Below are 25,390 nucleotides of genomic sequence, written 5' to 3'. Positions count from 1 at the left end.
CAGCGTTATTAAATATAAGAAAATAAATTATAACAATATAATATTAACATCATTATGCTGAAATAATTGAGCTGGCTGTAATGGCAGTGATAAGCTTCCAGATAAACCACGCAACGACTAGCATAAAGTCACGGAATATAATTTCTCTGGGCGGCTCACCTCTGTTTCACTTCGGTGTAAGTAATAACACGCGAGGTATGCGTGGTAGTGTGGCGCCTACTGTGTTATGAAAATCACATGCAAATGTCACATAGCCGTCGAGCACATATGGGCTCGTATGAGCGTGGTGGCAGAATTTGCAACAGAAGGGGTGTACCTGTTAAAAAAATTCAGTGAAACATCTACGATGGCGAGGAATATATTTATACTCTCGTACTGAAATTAGCCAAACAAAACAATACAATGAAGTGGAAGCATGTACTAAGTTTCAATCACAAATTTAAAATTTAATTTCCGTTATGTACGTAGGTCTTAAAGCGTGCTGTTAAGAATAATGACAAGAAAGATGGACGTAGTATATAATATTTAAGGTTTTCTGAGGACGGAAGCAGTTTGACCTCAGAAACTTTGGTAAACATCGACCAGACTACACAGCGCAACGACCCAGAAGACAGAAATCTTCATGGACGGAGTAACACGAGAATTTATAATTTACACTGTTCACAAATATTAACGTCTTCCTTGATCAACGAAATGAAAATTCTAAAAATAAAATGACTGTGTGAATACTCACGAATCTCAGGAATATTTATGATGTTGCACTCTCTTCTCTGCCGGCCTGAAAGATAAAATTAAAGTCAGGATGTATTAACAGACATCTGTGTGGGGTTGTTAGTTTTATTGACCATAATAGTTTAATTTTCACTGCCTCCTGTAGGACATTCAAGAGATCAAAGAAATGCTCTAGTCATCTGTTTGTCTGCCTGTATTTCAACTTTTCCACCTCCGTAACTGTTTGTACTATTCACGTATATTTATATGCTCCGTCCATCTCTTCTGATGGAAATGGTGCAACAGCAGAGATAAAAATGATGCTCACATAAAAATGTGCTTTCACGCGTTACATAAAATATTATCTAGAGAGTGTTTCCAACCGGTAGTCCTCGGTCCATGGCTTCATTTCTGACGGCCTTCGCGATATCTTAGAGTAGTCGCCGTAACAGCTTGCTGGCGGAAGGTTCTGAGAACTTCGTCCAGACCTGGCAAAGTCCAGGTCGGGGATTGGAGCACGACAAACGTTTACCATATACTCACTCCCCCCCCCCCCACATTATTTCTGCTGGGCCAACAAACCAAATTTTGTTTCAACGCATTCTATAGTATCAGCCACGAAACAGCATGCTTCAAGGCCATGGGACTTTGCCCCCTTCCCCCCTTACGTAAGGCCGTAAGTCAAAAGCATAGCGTTTACGCTGCGAATTCTGAGCTGTCTTCACTTGTCCGGACTCCATTGTTTGTTTGCAAAATTGTACGATTTTGATGTGACCTTGAAGCATGGTATTTGATTACGACAACACCAACCAAAGGTTAGTTCGTTTTGTTTGAGCTCTACAACACGACTGGCTTGTCGTTCTGTACGCTTGATACAAAAGAAAAATAGAGAGGGAGGAAGTGACAGGAGACTGAATAGAGTTGGATAAATAATTCGTAATTTCGTAATTTCAACTTTTACGCAAATACTGTTAGGGTGAGGTGGGAGAGACGTGTAGAACACAAGGGATAGGTAATGAATGCATATAGATTTTTTTGGTCTGGCAACCTGGTGGAAAGAGACCATTTCCGAGACGCAGGCATAAATGGAAAGATAATATTAAATTTGATTTTAAGAGATGGGATGTGAGTGTGTGGATCTGTTTCATGTGATTCAGGATACGGACCATAAGCAGGCAATTAAGAACACTTTAATGAATCTTTGAGTTGAACAGAAATTTTTTGACCAAATGTGCGACTTTTGGTTTCTGTAGCACTGTGCTGTGTGGAATTGAGAGTGACATCTTCACTTGACGGTTTCGGTTAGATGATCTACGTATATACATCGAGGTTCTAGGAAGTCTGAGTGTTTCATATGTGCTCACTTAACAGAAAACAAAATGTTTTATAAATTAAATTTTTTTTGTTTCAACTTTCTCTGAAATGAAAGTACTTATATTTTTCTCTAGCGTGCAGTTTTTTATAACTCCATTAGTTTCGTCCTTCATCTGGAAGCTGCCCTCTTCATATTTTTCTGAGCCCTAATTTAATTTCACTTGAAGACAAATGCCAATTCCACTTTTAAAACGTTGCGTTCATTATGAACGCACGAGGCAGTGGGAAAATAAAGTAAACGAAACTGAAGTTCCCTGTACAAAAAGACACGAGGCTTTGTCTGTTATTGCTTATATTTGTTTCCTTTCGTCAACAACAGTTGCTCGGCAACACGAATCGATATGAAAGTGATGTTAATATTAGGCTGCTTCATATGCAATTTTGAGGGAAAATATTAACCAGACGCTTGGCATTTAGTTGTACCATGGGGAAGATAGACACGTGTACCTGACAGTAAGTAAGCCTATTTTTCCTTATTAAATACGGAAATTGGGTTCAATAGTACTTGGCATGCGATACAAAACTGTCGACTTTTTGCTTACGTAACATTTCTTTCCGAGTTTTTCCGTTAGTGTAGGGGGCAGAACAGCTCCGGTACAGTCTTTCAATTCTACACTACATCACTCTTGGCGATCATTGGTCTACAAATGATAAAGATCTCAAATTACAACTGTCACGAATGAGATATAAGGTTCTCACGGCGGCTAGTATTAAAATTACTGTTTCCTGGGTTAGTTCGCCCTGATGATAGAGACAGCAAGGACCTTTGAAACATCGGTAAACTTTTACCAGACTACACGGCGCGACAACCCAGAAGATAGCCATCTTCATCCTGTGTTATAAAGTTTCATTTGTTCCTTTCCTGTTCTGCATAATTCAGAATCCATTTCAAAGAAGCTCAGGATTAGGACATTTGTATTACAGCGCATTTCTGCATTTGCTGTTCGTCTATGTTGCGATAATAATCGTGTGTGTGAAATAGTCGCGTGACTTTCGAAGTGACTCAAAAAAAAATAAAAAGCTACATCGATTAATATCGCAGCCGAGACATGCCATGGCTGCTCGATCCTTTATCTTAAGCAGAGGCGATATTTCGACTTACTCGGCTGCTTACCCTCGTACATATTTTCTGTTCGCACTGTTGTGGAGTGCTTATTAAAACAGCGTCGTTTATCCGTCCGACCTATACGCATATAGCAACTCGAGGTGGTTGGATAGGTTTTCATAAAATTTGACAGTGGGAAATATTTTGACAAATCGAGCCATTTCAATTTTGGTTTAAAAATGCCAAAAATAATTGCCAGTTTACATGTAGACGTACACCAATTTCTACTGTCTGTTTGCGGAATGACGACGTCGCCTGTTATAACGTCAGAGCGCAAACATGCAGGTTCTACCCTCGCCACCTACGTAAAAATCACTCACTGACTTGAGCTATTGTCTCAAAATTTAAGAAATACAAACGTAAGTTGTTTTTGTGCGTCTGTGCAGAACTTTACTGACAAATGTAATAGCTTGTTATTGAAAACAATTTAAAATGAAGACAGAAATCTTCATACTCACCGCTGTGGAAACTTCAAATAATACAATTTAAAATGATATGTAACGATTGTACGAGGAAAGGACAACATGAGAATAGCAGAAAGATGACTCTTTCTGGGATGTTACACCGTGTAACGTGTTAAATAATTGCCGATATTTCTGATGACAGTTGCCTTAAACTAGTCGCCGTGAGATCCTGAAGTCTAACAAGCTAATAATTTTCTGGCATTTATCTTTATATATTCTGAAGATATGCAAATGTATTAAAATTTAAGTTTTTTTTTGTAGCTGACTGAATTTTACAGTTAAAGTAAGAGGAAGAATTCATATCGGAGGTACCATTATCTTAGATGTGTGATCTTTATACAAGGAACAAGACTGTGGTCTCTGTTGCTATTTAAGAGGACAATTATTTTTAGTCATCACAGCTTTAAAAGGCACGCAAAATCCAGAAAAATTACTAAACTTTTGCATTAAAGATCGTGACACTCAGTTAAAAACTAATATTTAAAAATTTTATAATTAAAAATACTGTCTGTCATGAAAGCCTGGTTAGAAAATTACATTACCTTCACATGATTACAGCTTGACTTCACCGTCAGTTTAGGAGATTCTTTATATCTTTTAGTCCTGCAACGTAAAGGGATATTCATTGCCTGCTTGCTCTAGTTGGAAAATTAATCCCATTAACAACTACAAACTATCTCTTAAAATGCATGAATAGGATATTAATTAAGAGATTACTCTCATGTTAAACTTTGTCTTGTAATACATAAAAAATCTATTTGAAAACTTTGTGGATCTTTGCTATATTCAAATAAACAGCTAAGAAATCTACGTGCATAACTTTTATAATTTGTCCTTGGCGTCAGGATAAGTATAAGTAGAAATTCATTACGAAATAGTATCTAATTGATACCAACGAATTAAATGAAATTGGTTCGTGTTTCTACGGACACGAATGTTTTAAGGTAGAATTCGAAACTCTGTACTTACTGTACGTTTCGTGCGAAATGTATAATTGTAACTTGCCAAGAACAATAAATCATATTTCTGAAACTTGCTCTTATTAGGGCACTGCCTTTTCAGCATACAGAGCCCACTCCGTGTCGGTTCGATAGGTCTATATTTCACATTTAAGTTATACCTTTAACCTCGCAGCCAAACCACGCACGCAGAATTCCTTGACAATAGTCGTACGAAATGTGCTGGTTGGACTATGGACTATTGACTACTGTACCTTCGGAAAACATTATACGAGGTGCGATCGGAAAGTTTCAAGACTGCGCGTATAAAAACCCGTACATTTATCTCAGGTATTAAATTCATCCATCACCCTCGAAGTAGTTCCCCTGGGAGTGAACACAACGATCCCAGCGCCGCTGCCAAGCCTGGAAGCATCCCTGGAAATCTTTCTTTGTCAGCCTGTCAAGCACCATCTGCGATTCTGCCTGAATCTCTTCTATCGTCTCAAATCTCCTTCCCTTTAGCTGAATTTTCATCTTTGGGAAGAGGAAGAAGTCACACGGAGCTAAGGAGGGTGCTTCCAGGCTTGGCAGCGGCGCTGGGATCGTTGTGTTCACTTCCAGGGGAACTACTTCGAGGGTGATGGATGAATTTAATACCTGAGATAAGTGTACGGGATTTTATACGCGCAGTCTGGAAACCTTCTATCGCACCTTGTATACCTAACGAATATGAACCGTACGTGTAAACATACGATGTTTTCTAGGCCGAAATTCGGTCGTATCCGATTGAATTACATAAGTCCGTCACACTTACATTTCTGAAGTTGTGTAATATTTTATGCTCTTTTCAAAATTACATCCATCTTCAGATTCCCGCTGTGTAAACCTCAAATCCTACTTGTTTCACAACCTTTAAATAACCGTAATGTCGTCAACAGCGTGTCTGTGTTTCTACCTGTTAAGTCGGACGCGTGTAATTTATTGGTCCGAAGACAGAATATCCGGTTCCTACGCAACTCCTAGAGGAAGAAGCTGTTTATGCGAAATGCAGGGAGACGAGGACCACGTAATCCAAGTTGTGCTGCAAGAATGAATGGCGTTCTTTATGTGGCTAAAACCTAAAATGATAAATATGATACAGTACGTTGCGTTATTAATATTTGTATTCAAAGAAGCAAAAATTAAACCAGAATGTCCAATTTTTACTTTAGATCGGTGAGTTGTAGGTCCAAAATACAATGCAAAATACACGTTAATATGGCGCAAGAGATAGACTTCCCACATACTTCCCTTAAAATAATTTAATACAAACTTATTTCTATACGGCGTGGCTAATAGTAATTAATCAAGATACAATTTAATTATTTATTTCTGTAAATAATCTAAATTTGGAGAGAATCACATCACGTCTACTACACACCTCATACGTACATGTTGTGCAGCTGTTGACCAGGGAAACTTGAAGCTGGTTATGACACCTGTAATGTTCGTTGGATTCTAAATTGACGGTGCGTCACGGAGGGAGACTGATGCCCTGTTTTGAAACTTACGCCACACTTGCATTAAGGTCATTCAGTTACGTCGCTGTACGTTTTCATGACAGAATTATCAAACTAGTAATCTCGCAGAAATATGACATTTTTTTTCCATACAAATGTAATAAAATATATTAAATCAGAAGTTTCCATGGCAACTGAATGCAGTGAGTCGCGTGGGTATTGAATTCGTTTCCAAGTTTCGCAGAAAGTCTCTGGCATCATTATAAGGAATTCATTGAATAATACCAGTAACAAAGGCTCTAATAATTACATACCACAAGGCTGGTCATCTGAGGAGAATGGTGTCATTCAGTCTTTGATGATGGTGGTAGAGACAGTCTCCGAAACGCTGAAAAATAACAAGTCTGGTCGCCAAATAAGATTTCATTGTAGTCGATCGGAATTCAAATGCAGACACGATTGTGACTGTCTGGAACTGGCACGTGATAGTAAGATGAACTATGAAAACGAGTTTCCATCAAGATGAGGTTTGTGACGCAGACACCCGACAGCTGTTCCTATTTGTCGTTCGTCTCGACTGTGAGATGCGATTCGACAACCCCGTGTCGGCCCTGATTTGCGTCCTAGGCGGAAATCAAACATTAATCATCACTGTTTATTCTGTGACAGAAATGTTAATGTATTCATGGGAACTTGGTGATATCGTGGTCCTTCATCTTCCCAAGGCGAGGGGGACAGAAAAATGCAAGCGGAGGTGTCGACTGTCACGTGTCTCATAGAAATTATAGAACAAGTTCTGGAGATGCAAATTTGATTCAGCTTAAGGGAAAATAACAATTGACGAGCTTAGTTTCAGAAACTACTCAGTCCGTATGACGTTTCTGAGAAAACAGTTCTTTTAAAGCATGATTTAGTGAATTAACAAGAAATGCTGGAAAATGGACTGAGCAAATTTTGGAACTGCGTGCGCTCTATTATTCTCGATACATCCACTGAGTGTCGGGGCTACGACCCTTGTTCACTGCTAGGCTGTTACTACAACGTTCGAACTGGATCTGCCGTTATACTGATTATAGACTAGGATACTATTACAAGATCTGAGAACACGGTGCAGGTCCTAGGAAGGATAAGTGACTGGATCCTGGAGAGAAATCTATAATGAGGACATTCACAACTTATTACCGTCGTCGAAATTATATTCAACAACCTAAGGAGTTTGAGACGCTGAGCACACATCATTCATGGGGGAAATAAGAAATACATACACAATTCTGATTGGCAATATTGAAGAAAAGGACTACTCGGAAGACTTAGAATTATATGGAAAGACTAATAAAATGGATCTTCAAGTAATCTGGTGAGTAGGGACTGCATTCATCAGGGTTAAGATAGGGCCCGGTGAAGGGATCTTGCCCACATGATAATGAACCTTTGGGTTTCATAAATGGCGGGTAATTTATTCATCAGTTGAGCTATTATCAGCTTCGCAATAAAGATTCTGCTCCACGTACGTTTTTATACTAGGTAGCTCAGATGTGTCGAGGTATCTCAAGACCTCGGGAATTTGGTAAGTTTCCATCCTCTGGGTGTTGTTGTGTAAATTTGGGCGAAGAAACTCGAATGATGTAACAGAATTACTTAGTATAAACAAAGCCTCTTTAAAAGTAAGTGTTATTACAGCTAAAATTATTATGAAAAATAAACAAATAGATATTATAAATAAGTCATTTGATGAGACAACTCTTATGCTCTGAGGAGTTTCATAGTTAAGTCGCAGTTTGCTTCAGAATAACTTCGTTTGCTAGTAAAGTTGTTCAGTGATAAAATATTCATTCGCTGTTTGCCTGGAATACAGATGGCGCAAGTTCATATTGCACGTGTATGTTTGTTGAGTGAACGTGTTATTTTGTTATCTTAACAGATAATTTCTGATAATTTGCACTTATTCCTTTCTACACGTTTATATGCCAGTAAATTTCCGTACCAGCACAAATAAAACAAGTCCCCATCTACCCAGCCTTCCATCATTTAAATTTCACTTACGTGCAGTGCACCTGATCAATGTAAAAATGCCACACAAGGGACAAACTGAATTTGCCTGTTCTTAGAAAAAGGTACGGTGTTGAAATGCAGTCGCTCTGTCAACCTTTTAGGTTATTTACTTGGAACTTTCTTAAACACACAGTATATTTTCTTTGTAATTAATTGTGAATGCAGAGTTTTCATTCTTACAGATCCTAGTTTATTGTAAATATACTTTTAATTATTTAGCTTTTCGTGTCTTAGCGATTATGACCATATTAACTTATTTCTGATGATACAAACATTTAGAAGGAACATAATGCCTCTATCTATTACAAGATTTGTTTTAGCAATAAATAATCATCAACACAATTGGAAAATAAGTGTAGCCAATTTTTAGTAACTCTGTTTTCTCTTATTTCAACGCGTTGGCTCCCAATCAGCTTTTGCAGGTATAAATGTTCCGTGACCCACCAGTGACCTTAAAAGAACAAATTTATAAACTCTTGCCGTATAAACCATATGGCATTCAGGCATTTCTCATAACCGACACACGTGAAGACTAAACCTGCAATACACAAAACACAGTCCCTTACCCACCTTGCGGTAGTGATATCTGTTCTCTGGTTATTCATCGGCGACGCTCTTGGGAGCCATCGTGGAACAAAGCAGAACAAATACCGTGCTGTATCGTAAAATGGCCACTGCAAGCATACTATAGTTTTATGTCTAAGAAGAGTTACGTAATTCACCAGAAAATAAGACCAAAAATAGACGCCAGGTATAATTAAGAGTGTAATGAGTGCGGAAAATATTGACTTGCCGGAGTGCGACACCTGTCCATTATACAGCCTTTGCAGTTTATAATGGACAACCGCTCAGTTTCAGTTCTGTAATACACCTGCACAGCTTAAGTCTAATTAAAATCTTAAACCAGGTTTTTAACTACTTACCTAAAAGCTTATTTAATAACATCTCAACTCTACTTTTAAACAGGTGTCTATTTACAACACTCGTGTAGTTACGTTTGTTTATAAATTAACGTGATATATTTACATTAAATTTTTGCCCAATCCCTCTCATATTTTTTCCTAATTAACTATTCATTAATCATTCTATCGTTCTTCGCTACGTAGTTTGAAATACTGACACTGCCGTTAAATAAACCGCAAATAAAAACACCACGATGCATTCAACAGATGAGAGATTACACGACAGGGCATAAACTGTACACTACGCCACGAATAGCACCGTTTCATATAAGGGATTTGAGATTTTCACTGCGACGAGAGTACATATTTTATATTCTGCCGTATGACACCTTGTAGTTACGAGTATATACGTCATTTCCAGCTTAGGGTAAAGGAAGATAGAGACTGACGAAATGTTGATAACCTGTAAGACTACATGATGTCGAAACACAGAATATAAAAGCTTCAGATTTACTCACAGCCTCCATCACCAGACCGACATCGCCCTGATGATGGTGGAAGCACGTACCTCGTCGGTGAATATCGACCAGACTACACGGCGCAATATCCCAGAAGATAGCGTCTTCATGTGGGATTTGAGGCTATCACGGCGGTAAGGATGACGATACTCTGGGTAGTGACGTCGTGTAGACTCTAAGACCGATACTACTTCAGCCTTGAAGATGGAGACAATATATTTTTCCGAACAGTACAGACACAGAGCTTAACAAACATGCCAGCAGTGAGTGGTCTTACTGGTGTCTGATAATCAGCCTGCAGGTTATGGACTCCGCCGATAAACTGCTTTGTAAGCGCCGTGAAGTGGACGGGTAGTTCTCGGACATAACTTAAGATGAACGAGATACCGAAGTTGTTGGTTTGCTTACGGAATAAGATTGTGGTTACGTGAGTAAGTGTAGATGCAAGACTTGGAATTCAAATGCAGTGCATCGAGGTCAGCAGCGACACGTGTAGGAAAGGAGCGTTTACATCTGGATACATGTATCAGAACGTGTGCCATCACTTTATAGGCACAATTCACCAAACATTTAAATTTATCTTGTGTTTACATTTATATACATGTGGCGATAAAATCTTTAGTTAAAACAAAATTAGTTATTTTTGTGCCATTATTCTTTGATATCATTTCTTGTGGTAACTTAGGGAACAATGACAACTTTTTAAAACAATATCGTTACGAACGTTGGGATCTGTGTATTCTTCACATTTAATACCCCAAATATCGATATTTATTTGCTCGATTAGCGATAGCGACTTTTGCTTTCGGCCATGCTGTTATTACAACACAAGACACGAAAACAAACAATCTCATTCCACATTTGTATTAAAATGTGCAAACAAACGCAGTGAAAATTTACACCAACACCGACGAAGTTCGTTCTATTCTGGAAAAAACTTATTACTTTCAGAGAATGAGCGTGGGTCATTTTCGCTTGTCAGCGTAAAAAAAGCGAAAGACATCTGATATAAAATTTTAAAAATATCATAATGAATTTTTGTATAGAACGACGGAATTGGACAAACACCCACAAAATTCATTCGAAAAACGTGAGGAAAAAGACGTCTTGTAAGAACTTTCAAATGCAGCTAAATATTAGGTCTACCATAAAATCAATGCTGTTTGAGTGCAACCAAAATAACACTGTTGGAAAACAAATGCACTTTCATTTATTTGCTAAGAAAACACGAACGTTTGTGTAGTATATTCAGTAAAGTAAAGTAAAGTTTGTCCCACTATACGCCATGTAGGCGCTTGGGGGGGAGTGGAGGTATAGCTCCTACTCATTCTGGACCTCGGCACTAGATGGGGGTGAGTGGTCAGCATCACGCCCCGGCCGGCTTTACCCCCGGGAAAGGACCCCGGTACCCATTGGATAGGAGGCTGGGTGGGCCCCAGAGACGGTCTGGACGCAGAGGCTAAAGGAAAAATCCTCTGCCCCCGTCGGGGATCGAACCCCGGCCGTCCAGCCTGTAGCTAGTCACTATACTGACTGAGCTATCCCGGCTCATAGTATATTCAGTAGTTGATCTATGTCATTATGAGCCAGCCTTCAAATTCGCCTTTTATAAGGTCGGTCACTTACAGGACGTACTCAGTTCGGCTACTGTAAATGCCTGAAAGACAGGAAAACACTTGTGATTCGTTAACAAGCGACCACATCGCATCAGTGAGGAAAGGCTGGCTAATGATCCAAACTTGAAAAATACGTTAGTCTGAACGCCTGAAGCCACTTTACGACCTGACGACCAGAAATTCACTAGAACCATTAAAGTTCTAGTTATTTTCATTCTGTAAACTCGTGTTAGTGTACACATTCTACCTCTTGCCCATTATGCAGACCATAGAGCAGCCACGTGAAGGGAAGTAAAAATGATATGTGCACTGAGAGATCAACGAGGGGATTATAACAACTGAAATTAATGCGATTTAAGTCATAACAAGCTATTTGTTACTGTTTTGTGTGTGGGGAGCTAACTTCACACACGTCCAATGACACCGTAAACAAATGTACTTTACGCATTTGTGAGTGGTTAAAGGTTAAAACTAATCCATAACAATTAAAATAACAATAACTGTAATACCAATAAAAATAAAATAATATAATGCTTTCAAAAATTTCGGAGTAGAGAAATATTTGTTTCTTTAGTTTGCAGTGCACACATTTGTGATAATTATTGTATATTATGTTTTAGTATTTCCATTATCTCAACTATATTAAACACTTGCAATAGTTTCACATTTGAATGTTCCTAGCCTTTAGCGACGTTACGCTGTCCGCGAGTACGTCTCAACTACCGGGCCAACTACGCCTGTTTATGTAGATGTCGAACGATGCATTTTATCGGTTCTGTTGTGTTATACCTCTGAACCACGAAATTAATATATATATATATATATATATATATATATATATATATATTTGTTTCTTAATGTGTTAACCGGGCTAACACTATTAATGCTCCGTCCGACAAAGCTCGATAGACGATGCTGGGAAGTGAAGGGTATAATAAAGGGTTGCAGGAAGAAAAGGTTGAGAATCGTCCCCTCAGCCCTGAAGACGGAGACAGCGTGTTCCTCCAAAACGCTGGCGTCTACCGACGAGTCTGTAAGGTACCAAATTCCAAATCATCATCCTCACTGCCGTAAAAACCTTAAATATCACATAAATTTCTCTGCGCGATGTGTTTTAATTAAAACTTCGTCATAATAAAGCGTTTGTGATGGTTTAATAATTACTAATTAGAGATCCAATGTTATAAACTTCATAATGTGTTAAAACCCACATAGGTTTAATAGTCACTGCAGTTGGATAAACATTTATTTCCTTCAAATTCGTTATCACGGAAATATCAGCAGTATACAACAGTCGTCATACTGTGATCATGGCGGTGTCAAAGACAATTAAGTTGCTGCTTCTAGCTTGGAGATTTGAGGGGGTCTGGCTGCAAACTAGAGGAAGTTCATAAATTGATTTCTCTTCAACCGCTTCATATACCCTCCCTACCAACTCTGTGTTCCCATTCGCAGCAACCACTTGAAGAGGCATGTCTTTGGCATCGAATTAAAATCTGCCTTCGCAAGGTTCTAGATCCCAGGCAAGTTACGTACACACAGTACTTTGCGCCCTCACAATGACGTAGTCCTCAAGCAGCAACTACTGCCGTTCCTACTTTCCAAAATGTTATTAATATTTAATAAACTATTTATACATATGGCCCTAACATTCAGGGGGAAATTCAACTTGATTAGTTTTAACAACAAATTTCCATCAGAGTAAGTTATATAACGTAAAATGGCGTCATGACTTTAATTAATAAACTGCTAACCATGTGGAATGAAGTGATACTGAATTATTTTAAAATACTATCAAACATTCTTTATAGAGAACCTGAGTAAAATATCAAACAGCCTGTCAGAATACGAGATCTCTAGGTAATGAATTGTTTTATTTAGGACGTCCTAATGCATTTGTGGTTAATTTAAAGACTGCCCACACCTCAGTTTATAGAGTGTTATACGATAGGATTATCAATGATTCATTGGAATTGATATGGATATTTAATGGCCTAATTTAAAATATATTCCAGATATTTCGCACGCAACAAATTAATTTTTTACCTCGAATTAGGAATAAATATTGGTGTCTTTGCATAATAGACACCTGGCATATATAATTGTAATTGATGGACGGTAGAGAAAAGCCACATATGAAAAATTGAAGGAGATTACGCAACGACTGGAATTATGACGCCACCTGTACATCACTTCACTTTCGGTTTGCGACACACGCAAATTCAAGCGTTTTACATTTATTGGATGGAGTGTACTGTCTATTGGTTTGTGTAATGGAAACTATTCCATAGTGGACGATTTGTTATATTATACTAAATACCGAGATATTTCCGCACATAAAAATTTTAATCCCTTGTCAAAGAGTATAAAATCAATTTTTTTTTGGGGGGGGGGGTAAATTTGACAACAGCAGTCTACCACGGTTTCATTACTATTGTACATCTGTCCACATTTTACATTTTGTCGTTTTTTGTGTTTTTGAAGACTTTACAGATTTATTTTAAGTTGCTGCTAATTAATAACTGACAGACTATTTGTTAATCTCTCTGTGTTTTCGATATCATTAACATTTAATATTAAGATTTCCGTTTTCTGGGTTGTTGCGCTGTGTAGTCTGGTAGATGTTAACCAACGTTTCAGAGGTCATACTGCCTCCGTCATCAGGGCGATGAGTATGAAGATTTCTGTCTTCTGGGTTGTTGCGCTGTGTAGTCTGGTCGATGTTTGCCAACGTTTCAGAGGTCATACTGCCTCCGTCATCAGGGCGATGAGTATGAAGATTTCTGTCTTCTGGGTTGTTGCACTGTGCAGTCTGGTAGATGTTAACCAACGTTTCAGAGGTCATACTGCCTCCATCATCAGGGCGATGAGTATGAAGATTTCTGTCTTCTGGGTTGTTGCGCTGTGTAGTCTGGTCGATGTTAACCAACGTTTCAGAGGTCATACTGCCTCCATCATCAGGGCGATGAGTATGAAGATTTCTGTCTTCTGGGTTGTTGCGCTGTGTAGTCTGGTCGATGTTAACCAACGTTTCAGAGGTCATACTGCCTCCGTCATCAGGGCGATGAGTATGAAGATTTGTCTTCTGGGTTGTTGCGCCGTGTAGTCTGGTAGATGTTAACCAACGTTTCAGAAGTCATACTGCCTCCATCATCAGGGCGATGAGTATGAAGATTTCTGTCTTCTGGGTTGTTGCACTGTGTAGTCTGGTCGATGTTAACCAACGTTTCAGAGGTCATACTGCCTCCGTCATCAGGGCGCCCTGATGACGGAGACAGTATGACCTCTGAAACGTTGGTTAACATCGACCAGACTACACAGCGCAACAACCCAGAAGACAGAAATCTTCATACTCTGATGACGGAGGCAGTATGACCTCTGAAACGTTGGTTAACATCGACCAGACTACACAGTGCAACAACCCAGAAGACAGAAATCTTCATACTCTGATGACGGAGGCAGTATGACCTCTGAAACGTTGGTTAACATCGACCAGACTACACAGTGCAACAACCCAGAAGACAGAAATCTTCATACTCATCGCCCTGATGACGGAGGCAGTATGACCTCTGAAACGTTGGTTAACGTCGACCAGACTACACAACGCAACAACCCAGAAGACGGAAATCTTCATACTCACCGCTGTGAGAACCTCAAGTCTTACAACATTTAATATTATTTCACAATATACGTATTAGTTATCCCAACTATTATATAGCAGATCTGAAGTTCTGGCCTATGACTACAAGCAACAGCAAAGGAATCGTAGTACGAAAATGGAAATTTTTTCAAACTGCTACGTCATTTTGCTTGCACAAGACACGAATGTAGGAACTGTCACTTTCCATTAACTATCTGAAAAATTAAGTACGTTTGTTATGAAAACTTTGAATGCGTAATATACGATTAAATCCCTTAAAAATGACACCGATGTGACGTCTTCTTGGTGTTTAATAGAAAGTAAATGAAAAAAAAGTTAAGCCTTTAACATTCATAAGCTTCTAGTATTACGGTGACACGACGTGTTTAAATAAAACCCCAGTTCTCTAGTTTAATCTTAAAACTGCTTAGACTTACACAGAATCTCATGACCCTTTAAGGCCGTGGATGAACGGGCCGTGTGAGTCAGGACAGCGAAACCGCCGAACATGAAACGGGCATTAAGCAAGAAGACAAGACAAGGGAGAATAGGAATAAAGTTATAGAGGAAGGGGAGAATGAAGATGAAGTGATGGAGAGGGAAATAAGGTGAGTGAGAAGGATAATCAATACTGCATTGTTAAAAGAACAACCACTTCACAGCAGCTGACTGTCACCGAGTATCTGATGACCTGGGTCTGCAAGGGCGGAGGGGGGGAGGAATATTTTCGTCATTGTTTCTGTCATGGCAGATCATAAATTTGCCATGTCATTAGACGTGAGCTGTTAGGAGATGCACAGAAATAAAGGAAAAAATTCTTGGATGTTGGGTCGTAAATCGCCCTGATGATGGAGGTAGAAAACACCTTTGAAACGTCGTTAAATATCTACCAGATTTCGCGGTGCAACAACCCAAAAGACAGCTATCTTCGAGAAATAATTTTGGGTGCATTGTTTCGAAGGCTTTAATTCCTCTTGTGTTCTGATGGAAGTTACAAAGTTGTTTTAACATAAATGTAATATTGTCATGTATTGTTACTTCAACATTATTGTCTTCCTTGAATTGTTGCCAGTGACCTGGCCTGAAAGCCAGCAGAGAAGGGGCCACCTGACCACATGTTTTCCCAGCAGTCGAAATGTACAGTCACAATACGGATTAGCGTGTTTGTGGTTAGAATTTCTATCTTGATAAACACGGACTGAAATGTAAATTACTGTTTATAAACTGTCTACGCTCTTTTCAGTACCGCGATACGTAAAAATAACTCTTACATTTCTCTGAAGACATGACTGGCGATCCAAGCAGTTGGTGATCACGTGAAATCTTCACAATCCTTGGCGCCGCCAGCCATGTTCTCAACGACGTTGTTAGAAGGAGCGACGTTTTCCCGTTTATGGGATTTACGTCATAGACCCACGTGAGTTAAGGTGTACTCAGACAGCTCTTGTTAAGTGCACTCCTTCAGTTTTGGTGGTTTACGAAACATGGGTAAAAAAACGTATTATATTTTAGTCGTAAAATATTAATGCAAGAGAAACATTGACAGTCATATTCGTTTATGGGAGGAAAATATAAGAGTAGATCTTAGTGAAATTTGTTGTTGGAGGCGAGATGCAGAGCGGTATCTATCGAAACGTCAAATAACAACCTGCTCCCGGGGGGGGGGGGGGAAGGTGCGGGTTGCCCCACCCTTTATGGGGCGTATGATAATGTGGATTGGATTAATCTGGCTGTGGATAACAAACCTTCACTTTCCACAATAGGTGCGTGAGGATTTTGACTAACAGCTTTTCAAGGATTCTGCTCTTTGCATTTAATATCTTCTTATGTCGCATCCCTCACTGGTCTTAATCGGAATGTATGAAGGAAAACAAAATTTATAGACCAAGACGTAGATGGGATTATGCACCAAATCTAATATTAGAATGTACCTTAAAATTGTGAGATACCAGGGTAGAGACTGGACTCATTTGACGAACTTTTATTAAAACAATAATGAAACTTCACGTTCAGTAACACTTTTCAGAATATATTGACTAGCTGAGCGATTATTATCTTGCCAAGACAAAAATGTCACTGCAAGAAATAAATTATTCATTCCATGTTTGGGAAAACTATTTGGTATTCATTGTGTTGGTATTGGTATTGTAAAGAAACAAAGTGTTAACATTGCGACCATCAGCTGTATGAATAGAATACAACATCGGTAAAAAATAAACTGAAATACAATTGAAACAAATTAAGCATCGAAGCACTAGTAAAAAGTATTGTACGTTTTACATCTCGCTATAAAAATCGATTTTTGGCAAGGTAAATTTGTGTTAACGACCACAATATAATTTAGAACACTCAAATACGTAACTGTACGTCGACAAAAGCCACTTCAGTAACCGACTTGCCTCATATTGTATATCGAAGTAAGCATAAAAAGTTGGATCAAAAACAGAACTATCCATTGACATAAGAGAACTGACCTTTAATGAATCTTAATCTCTAGAAGTGGCATTGGGGACTTTGTCCATCGTCAGCCAGTGAGCCCAACAGCTAGGGTTCCTGACCTTTCCTTTTTTACCAGAAGACAGAAGAAGATCCAGCTTCCGAAATGTTGTAATTCTACTGAAATATAGACCATGAACAAAGTCAAAATACCACTTTCACAGATTATGAAGCACCACTGTGAGAAAAGTTCGGGTTTTGTCCAAACTTAATGATGTTCCAAATCACACAACGTCCCACAGTAATAAAATGTATTCAGTTTCAAGTACCACAGAACGTTAAGATAATGTACCTACGTATCACTTTTGAAGTGAAAGAAAAGAAAATGGCCTCACAACCTTTAATTTGTAGAGGTGGGAGCGAACTGAAGATTTTATCGTTGAGGCCAGAGCATGCCAAGCGCGGTTAAGTTTAGATGGGCTTCGGACCAAATTGTTTCATCACAGTTTCCGCAGAACACTGCCTCTAGATTATGTGGCGAGTTTTAAAGGTAATACTTTTTATTTTGAAGAAACTGTTAACCGCTAACTACAGCTTTTAAATCCTGTTTGACTCCACTGTCGTCAGATAAATATTTAAAGATAACAGAATTTGTTTTTTATTTGTACCTCAGACTGTACAGGTATGAATGTAAGCATCGTAGCATAATTTAAGGCACTATCAGGACTGTGGTGACGGAGACAGAAAGCACTTCTGAAACGTCGGTGAACTTCAATCAGACTGACTACACGGCGCTCCATCTCAGGGGACACATTTATACTACATTGATAGTGCGATTATTCACACAGAACGGAGTTCTTTCTGATAAGCTAACAGTAGATTACGTGGTCAGGATACCCGGTCTTTTATGGAACTCTCAGATTCATTACCACTTGGCTCTAACCAGAGCTACCTAAATCCAATCCACATACTGGCAGCACATTTAATTAAGATCCATTTAATAATATCGTATCATCTACGGGTAAGCCTCAAGTGGTCTCTTTTCTTCCGATTTGCCGACCAGAATAATTCATGCTCTTTATTTCATTTCCATGCGAGCCAAGAATATTTGACGAGAGCTGAAAATTATTAAATTCCTTACGATGCAGTCTTCCACCACATACAGACCTGTTCTGGAATTCGCGCCGTCTACTATCATATGTGCACCGGTGGCTCTGTGCCTGTAGATAATGCAGCAGGATCTGTGCAATTCAAAGGGTTCGAATACAGACGTCAACGCCGGCATTTATGTTGACTATTTAACCAACTACAAGAATAAATCATTTCCGGACGCCGTGTCTTATCTGTAACGTGTTAATCTTTGCAGGAAAAGACTTATGTACGCAACAAATGAACCGCAAAGCCAGTGACGTATCCAATATGTCCGAACAACACGTTTGAGATTATCTTAACGTTTTTGTTTTTATAGCAATTGAGAAGACTGCCCACACTGAAGGACTGGATTTAATTGAAGACTATTAATTTTACCAGACTCGTGGTGTGAAGCATCAAGAAAGCTCATTTCCTGGTGATCTTGAAGTCAGTGCCAAGAAAAACAAGTGAGCTCTGCCATGAAGGCTACAGGGTCAAACAGAAATTCGCTGGCGTTGAAATACCAAACGCCCACGGTGTAGAGACTACGTTCACAGAGAACTTCATTTTGAAAAAAGAAAATCGGCATGTAAAGTGTGCACTCACCGCTAGGCATGTTAACAGCAATCAGCGAGTGTCGTGTTGAGTGGTTAGATTCGTATCGCTGTAAGAAAAGAATACCTTGAAGGCGCAGAAGAAGAAGAAGAAGAAGAAGAAGTGTTCGTTAAGACGGACGCTGAAAACGATATGAGTAGAGCTGAAGGCCAGATCAAAACTAAAAAGGCGGTTTACTTATAGCATTCCTACTTCATATAAAAGATGTCACACGTTCAGATTCGGCCAGAAGACTGTGCAGTTGTGACAGAATGCTTTAAAAATATCACGACAGTTCCTTTCTGCATTCTTCTTAAGCCACCATTCACAAATTTAGCCTGTCATAATGGTGAAATAAGGATTTGGAAGGAAGTGGTCATGACATATTTTAATGTGTGCCTTCTGTTTCAGCATTTTGTTTGTACGAAATGCAATACTGTAATGTATATATCATATCTTAGTTGCTTAATATTTTCTCTGATAAATACATTAGTATGTTTCTGCATTGTAGAAGTGATAACATTCCACAATGACAATTTGAGAGTTTGTACTCATCTGAAATCGTTAGAATTATTGAATTAAGAACTATCAAATGTGCTTATTGTGCAGAAAGCACATAAGTCAGTTCAGACTCCTTCCGTATCCTTATCGACTCTGTTTTCCATGTTCTAATTTGAACAAACTTAATATTTGAAATTTTCTCTTTAAATAATCCACAAATTAACCAAGCGATCAGTCAGAAATAACTATTAAACGTCCTCAGTAGTTGGAAGAACGTCTGTAAATAATGTACCGCGCAAAATCTTTTTTTACAAATATTCTCGCAGTGTACTTACTCCAGGTATCGCTTTATAACATCCATGAATCTAATGCTTAATCTTCAAGGAAGACACAACCACAGCATTTGACGTAGTATGGTGATAAATAGGTAAATATACGGCGATAAGAAATATCTGTTGGTTGAGAGATATTATCCCCGACACAACGGTATTGTCTGGTTCCAAGAAAGTGGGTCATTTAAACCGCGTGGCCAATCCGATTGACATAAACATTCTATTTGCCAAACAAAAACGTAAATATTACGCGTTAACTCCATATTTGATAAGACGTAACTTTCCTGTGACGGCGATGTACTTTTTCCATTGCCATTGACTCTTAAATTCCAATATAGTCTAAATAATATTTAAGAATTCAGTCCGCACTGCAAAGAGAACACGACTCTTTACCATTACAAACACAACTTGCCAATGCTGTTCAAGAAAACAATCGATGTAAGACTTGAGGTTCTCACAGCGGTGAGTATGAATATTTACGTCTTCTGGGTTGTTGCGCTGTGTAGTCTGGTCGATGTTTACCAACGTTTCAGAGGTCATACTGCCTCCATCATCAGGGCGATGAGTATGAAGATTTCTGTCTTCTGGGTTGTTGCGCTGTGTAGTCTGGTAGATGTTTACCAACGTTTCAGAGGTCATACTGCCTCCGTCATCAGGGCGATGAGTATGAAGATTTCTGTCTTCTGGGTTGTTGCGCTGTGTAGTCTGGTCGATGTTAACCAACGTTTCAGAGGTCATACTGCCTCCGTCATCAGAGTATGAAGATTTCTGTCTTCTGGGTTGTTGCGCTGTGTAGTCTGGTTGATGTTTACCAACGTTTCGGAGGTCATACTGCCTCCGTCATCAGGGCGATGAATATGAAGATTTCTGTCTTCTGGGTTGTTGCGCTGTGTAGTCTGGTCGATGTTAGCCAACGTTTCAGAGGTCATACTGCCCTGATGACGGAGGCAGTATGACCTCTGAAACGTTGGTAAACATCGACCGACCACACAGCGCAACAACCCAGAAGACGTAAATCTTAAAACAATCGATGTTTAAAATGAGAATATACGAAACCCATAAATACAAAATGAAGAGTTATTGACGGTTGAAGGAGGTGGAATACATAGTTAACATCGGCCTTTGACATTGGCCTTTAAGAAGTTGAAGCAATTTTACTGCTGTCAAGCGCGCAAGAACATTTCTGTCTTCAAACAAGCAACGAGACTGTGTAAACGTTACACGTTTTCGAAATGCAGTGTAAACTATCGAGACAGATGCCCTAGAGTTTGTGGCCCTCTGTCAGAGTCTCCAAAGACTAACGATCCACAACAAAGTGAACCTTCCACTGTACAAAGCACTTGTTTGGACAAGCACAAGTGAACAGTAAAGGATCAGTCAACATTAATTCTCTGCAAATGTGGCAGCCAGTCGCCCCATAATAAACACAAAAAATATCCGTGAGTTAGTAACACAGCTTCAACGATGCAACTACATTTAATTTCACTCCAGATTTCAAAATAAACATACAAAACACAGCACTGAGGCTAATTTGAACCGCTTCGGAAGGAAGAAGGAAAATCTCAAAATGATGCATATTATTTGACAGCTTACTTCGTCTACTGGTTGAAAATAGACAACGTTTCGAAAGGTGGATCTGCTTCCGTGTCAGGTGAAACTATACTTAATCTATCTAAATCGCCGGACTCAACTCATTAGATTATTCACCTGATGACGGAAATGGAGTCAGGTTCCGAAATGTTCTATGAATTTTAAAATAACACAAAGGAGAATTTTCAAGGATATGCAACAACTTAATTACACACTTATTTATTTTAATCGGTCTGATCACAATATTTAAAATTTCTTATAATTAAGATAATAAAATATCATATATGAAACATGTTGTGTAAATGTTCCGAAATGTAAATCGATCAATCGATATGGAACGTGAATGATATTTTATTATCTTAATTATAAGAAATTTTAAATATTGTGATCAGACGGATTAAAATAAATAATTGTTATAATATTCACAATATGACGCAATTACACTATCTTATTAATTACACACGTTCATTAAAAACCTCTAGAATGGGCAAGCCCTTATTCCGAGTGCATCAGGAAGGAACGTAGTACATAGAACAGAAGTGGTAAAGAGTATTTCGACTTGGAGGAAGCCTATATGTGTTTTCCGAACATATTCTTTACTGATGTTAGGTTTCTGACGGTGGTGTAAAATGTGTAAAAGTGTTCTTTTAGACACTGCGCATTGCCTGAATTATAAAATCACAACGTTACAACGTTTCGCAAGCTTGAATACGCTTTCGTCATGAGGCAAAAAGTTAGAGAAGATGACACAAAACCTATTTGATGGACCCTCTGGTTGAACAGTTGGCCTATCCTCAGACCTGGTTCAGGTCTGTCCATAAGAACAATTTTGCACATCAAATTCTTTGCTGTCTCGTACTTCATTATTTCTGATCTCCATCATTAGAACTAACGATAAGTACTTTGTACACTGAGCTGGACGACCGGAGTTCGATTTCCGGGAAAGGCAGGGACGTTTTCATTGCAAAGTCGACAAAACCACATCTTCGGAGACCACCCAGAATAACATCACATTGCTGCTGGCAGGTCTTTCTCTGCATGTAAAAGGAATCTGTTCTTTTGGTTACATTTCTCAGAACAGGACTTGTCAACTGCGCATTTAACTTCGATAAAGAAATACGAAAGCACAGAACACAGAAAATACAATCCTCAACTGTCTTGATTGCTTACATTCTTCAGTGTGTAAATTTTACGACATAACTCAAATGATTTTTCTTCCGAGACACCCAAGAGCTTGTGGTAGACTGCAGTCTGCTCTAACTTATTTACGTGAAGCTAGACACCTGAGCTCTTTAAGGCCTTAGTGAGCTTATCCAATTACTAAGGAACATGCCTTAATTCGACGTCATTATCTGTGCTGCCTCAAAGGGCAGTCCTTCAGTACCGCACTTTGGAACAGCAAAGTTTAAATTAGTTTCACTTGAGTTATAGACCTCCAATATCATGGTTACGTATTTAACGGTACCATGGTTCACTACCCGAGGAATGATCAGTCTCAACTATACACTTATCTGTATATTCTAAATGCCAGAATTCACTAACAGAAAACGAAGACAAATTTATGTCTATGAATCGGATGTCTCAGAGAGAAAGGTCACTTGCGACACGCAGACGTAGATAAGAGGATGATGTTAAAATGGACATTGAAGAAACGTACATTTCGATTTTTTCTGAGTGACTCACTAATCCGTATTTGCAAATTTGGAAAAGTCTAATTCATCCGTTATGTAATTTAGCTAATTTGAGTTTTGACACTGTTATAACTGCTGATTTTTGGTGCTTTAAAAAGCTTACTACATGAGGTGTTATAGTTTATTTTTATTTTTTATTTGTAGTGTTCTGTCTGACGACAGGTCCATATATTATGAACAGGATCCTTCCAACCTCTTCAGGTTGTCAGGGACCTGCTCATACATATATACATTCTTGGCAGAGATGATCAGAAGTGGTTTGCCATTGCCTTCTTCTGTGTGTGAGTGGAGTAATTGTTGGGATGCCACGGAGAAACCGGGGAAGCCCCCGGAGGAAAACTCCGTGATGCCTAGACCACGGCCTTGCCCAACACAAGTTATAAATTTGAGCACCACCGGGAATTGAACCCGGGACCCCAGGCTTACAAGGCTAGTGTTCTGACCGCTAGACCAGTAGAATACTGCCAGTCAAGAATGAAGGAAAATCTAATGTAGTAAACAGACAGTCATAAATAATATCCCATGAAGGTCCAAAATCTCTTAATAGCATTTCCATGGAAGCAGTTATAACAGACTAATTCACAAACATAATAACAATAAATCCAGAATTCCTTAACAGCAAATGATCACCAACGAACGATGTTACCGAGTAACACTGCATATATACACATTTGAATATTCAGAGTTGTCAATATTCATACGTTTACTAGATCTGCATTAATACGGGAAATATACAAGACGAACGAATTCACTTTATTATTTATTTATTCATTAATGATATTTCGGGACACGAATTCGATGTGAAATGCGGGAAACTTTTGATAAGCAGAAACGTGGGCATAAATGTCCCCATTAATCGATTCCTGCTGTTTTTAAATGGTATAGTTCTCAATAATATTCAACAATTACGCAATTGTCCAAAAGATTTCACCATTTTTACAAATCTTGCATAAGTTTTATTCTTCTTATATTAGAAAAATATGTTGAATGTTGCTATATAGAATTTATTTTTTATGGTGGGATATTTTAGCTCAGTGTTAACACATAACAAAATAAATGTTTCATTAATAAAAAGAAAATATTACAGTACACGTCAATGTTAGTTTTCCTGGTTGAAACTCCGTGTGAACTTGTAGGTTTACCAACGTTTTGGAGGGAAATAATGTCTCCATCTTAAGTGTTAGCCCTAAAGTCCACACAGCATTACTACCCAGAAGATCAACATTAACATCTTCCCCGCCGTGAGAACCTTACATATCATGATCTTAGCAATTTGTAAAATTTCCTCGTTAATTTATTGCTCTGGATCACGATACTCCAGAAGTATTTTCTAAATTCACTGTTAAAAATAAGACTTCGATGTGGGCCATTGAATCAATAATCTCATAGAACAGTATGGATCTTAAAAACGTTAAAATATAAACGTGTCTCTTTCCTGTCACGTCGAGGTGGAAGCTGGTAGTAAACCCTCATTTTATCACATTTCAGGTTTTAGGCTGTTCGTTGTATAAACACCAGAGCGTCTTTATTACCCGAAATAGTAGCTGTACCTCCGGGTGGTAATTCACTTACTTTCACTGTCTCTTAATGGAATTCCACTTGAGGCAAGAGATGAAAATGCAAATTGTAGAATTAACGTGAGAGAAAGCCGCCCGGACGTGTTATTCTCTTTTCACTTGCTTTATTCAAAATATTAATTAACAATATTCTCTCGGCCCTTTATAAATAAAGGTGTTCCTCCATGTCCGTTCTCTTTTATCAGCACTGTACGAACAATCTCAATAAGCGTATCATTTTGTACCACAGACTCCGTCACCTACCTGACTAATATAACGTTGTGTGTCTGAAAATAATGATATATAATTAATGGCACAAAACTTGAAATTAATCCAGAAAATAAAATAATAAAATGCTTAAAATTCATTGTACCGTCACAGTAATTTACTTTTTAATAAAATATTAAAAAAATATATATTTATATTAGAAATGTACAGCCTATTATATAATGATCCTCATATTATGTATCTCATAAATATTTAAATTACTATAAAGACACAGTGAAGTTCCGAGGATTTTTCTGTTTGAACACCTAATTATTTCCAAATTATATACAATTAGTTATGTATCAATGTCTGAATTTTACCACATAACCTTGAAGATCAAACAAGTTGTGTAAAGTAAAATTAATTTATATCCTTAATGATGATCAGCGAAGGCCGACAAATCTCGGATTTAAAGTGAAAAACAGAAAATATTTTTTGGTGTACAGTACGATGGTTTACAATTGATGATT

At 38.4% G+C, this 25,390-nt stretch overlaps 1 protein-coding gene and 1 long non-coding RNA gene across 2 annotated transcripts in view; one reads left to right on the top strand and one right to left on the bottom strand.

Moving 5' to 3' along the window:
• Nucleotides 1-25,390, bottom strand: part of LOC110832509 (putative tyramine receptor 2) — a 272,216-nt gene that overhangs the window by 109,293 nt on the left and 137,533 nt on the right. The window contains exon 3 of the mRNA XM_087347831.1: nt 734-778. The gene's annotated coding sequence lies outside the window, so the exon portion shown is untranslated. The remainder of the gene's footprint in view (nt 1-733; nt 779-25,390) is intronic.
• Nucleotides 1-25,390, top strand: part of LOC110832513 (uncharacterized) — a 192,954-nt gene that overhangs the window by 83,111 nt on the left and 84,453 nt on the right. The gene's annotated exons all lie outside the window — the stretch shown is intronic.

Source organism: Zootermopsis nevadensis, unplaced genomic scaffold, assembly GCF_977971745.1.
Source record: "Zootermopsis nevadensis isolate Lab colony 2312 unplaced genomic scaffold, Znev_1.0 Znev_ptg000001l, whole genome shotgun sequence".
Classification (NCBI taxonomy): Eukaryota; Metazoa; Arthropoda; class Insecta; order Blattodea; family Termopsidae; genus Zootermopsis; species Zootermopsis nevadensis.
Note: the sequence above shows the minus strand (reverse complement) of the source record. Positions and strands in the feature narration are given on the sequence as shown.